General features: G+C 32.6%; 1 pseudogene; it reads left to right on the plus strand.

Annotated features, from left to right (window-relative positions):
* The first annotated feature begins 383 nt into the window (after positions 1 to 383).
* Positions 384 to 523, plus strand: LOC131511282 (U2 spliceosomal RNA; annotated as a pseudogene).
* Positions 524 to 2,381: the final 1,858 nt, after the last annotated feature.

Genomic DNA, 2,381 nt, shown 5'->3' on the forward strand with positions numbered 1-2,381 from the left:
CTTCTATACAGAGCCATCATTCAGATGGAAGAGTTGGTTTGTCATTGCTAGGGCAGCGCTGCCTTGTTGAGTCATCCTGGTCAGGATATTCTTACATGAATTTCTATAAAACATATACAAATATTTATTATAAGCTAAGAAGCCAAACATAACTGCATGTGTACTCTATCTACTGGCAGGAAATAACCATAAAGGATAAGTTAATTCCCGAAGATTTTCCTTATCGTTAGAGATTACTGGAGGTATAAGTGCTAATGCATGAAATAATAGATTAGTTTAAATATGGAATGCACTGAGTCTAAATGAAAAATTATATTACTACCAATAAAAACTTCAATCTATTTATTATTGTCAGTCTCTGCTATTAAAATCAGGAACATGGAATCGCTTCTCGGCCTTTTGGCTAAGATCAAGTGTAAAATCAGGAACATGGAAAAAACAAACACCCATTATTATTTTTTGTGCTTTAGCATTACTTCACATTATCAAATTTAACTTGGTGCTATATAGTAACTAAAACTCAGTATTTAACTCCTGTCTCCATAGCGAAGAAGGTATAATACTCTTTGAGCCTTTTGCATATGTCTTAAATCTCACATGTCACATGACATATTAAATTCAATGTTTTGAATTGATCTATGTGATATTGTGATTTATGATTAATACAAATAATTGGTCATTTAGAAGAGAAAAATATATTTATCATATATATTTGGTCTTCATCCACAGGTCCTCAGTCCCTTGGAATTTCCTGATCATAAGAGCAATGGGAGCATCTCTTGTTATACTATTTGATCTCTGGGCTTCTTACTAGCACCTGTATTGGAGAGAAGTCTTGTGGGAATTGTGGGAATGAACCCTCTACTGTGGAGCCTGATCCTATCTGTGGGTAGATACTATCAGAATTGAGTTGAATTCTTATTGGTAGGGGAAAGCCTACACACACACACACACACACACACACACACACACATATTGGAATTTGTTCCAGGTACCCATTTTCTTTCTTGAATTCTCTCTTATACACAGATACACAAATCAATGCCTAGTTGACTTTCTATATACTATTATGAGTTAATAGCATATAATTTTACTGTAAAACACTCAAGCCAAAAACCTTGCAGTCTCAAATCTTTTTTCTCTCATGCAATCTCTTGACTATTTATTCAATCTAATCAGTAACTTATTTGTATTAATTATTTCTCAAATACACATATATTACCACTCTATTAATTTTTATATGATTTTATTTTTCCTAATAAAAGAACTGATTTTTTAGAAGAGAACCAATGACGTTTAATTTTTTTTTTAAATGTTTATTTTTGAAAGAGAGAGAGCAGAGCATGAGAGGGGTAGGGGCAGAGAGAGAGAGAGAGTGACATAGAATCCAAACCAAGCTCCAGGCTCTGAGCTGTAAGCACAGACCCTGACACAGGGCTTGAACTCAAGAATTCTGAAATCATGACCTTATTAAAGCCAGACACTTAACTGACTGAGCCACCCAGGTGCCCCAAGAACTGATGACCTTTACAATTAGACACATATCTGCTTTTTATCTCAAGTTTCCATAATTCTTCAGGAATCAGGGAACATTAAAAAGTTTCACTCTTGTCTAGCTTAGCCACAGTGGACCTGGGAAAGGGCAGTCAAGTTATCATTGAAATCAAAAGCTTTTAAACCTGAATCACTATATTGTACACATGAAACTAATACTACAACTATATGTTAACTAACTAGAATTTAAATAAAAGCTTAAAAAGAAAAAGACACATAAGGAGCAATTAGGATCAAGGAAAAGATGATGGTTGGTAATAGCCATTACATAGAAAATCTATTTTATGAGAAATATCCATATTGGATATGCTATTTTTAAAAAGATTAATCAGTGTATAACTAAAACAGAACAGAAAACAATGCCACTTAGTTTTCTCAAACATATGCCATATATCTTGATTGTTTCTATACTAAACTTATTAAAATTGACATTCAAAACTATCAGCAAATTAAAGAACACTTTTCCAAAACATTTTATGAAACAAACTTAGATGCAAATGGCAGTATGTTTAGTTAAGTTTGAGTCCCATAAAAATTGATTTCAAAACATCCCTCAGGCTCTATCCTAGTATATAGGCACTCAGCCTGGCAAGATCTTTACAAAATTTGATACAAATCAGCAAATTAAAAAATTAAGAAGCAAATAACTTAGTTTCATATGGTTCAGTACTTTTTTTTTTCATATCTCAAGCAAAAAATAAAAGCTGAGCTTAAAATTTGGCAGGCACTCAGTCTTTAATCTAGAACATTTACTGTATTTAAAACATAAATTAAATATCTTGCATCTGGATACATTATGAGGAACTGGATGGAATCCTAATATAACT

The sequence above is a fragment of the Neofelis nebulosa genome, chromosome 4 (assembly GCF_028018385.1).
Source record: "Neofelis nebulosa isolate mNeoNeb1 chromosome 4, mNeoNeb1.pri, whole genome shotgun sequence".
Classification (NCBI taxonomy): domain Eukaryota; kingdom Metazoa; phylum Chordata; class Mammalia; order Carnivora; family Felidae; genus Neofelis; species Neofelis nebulosa.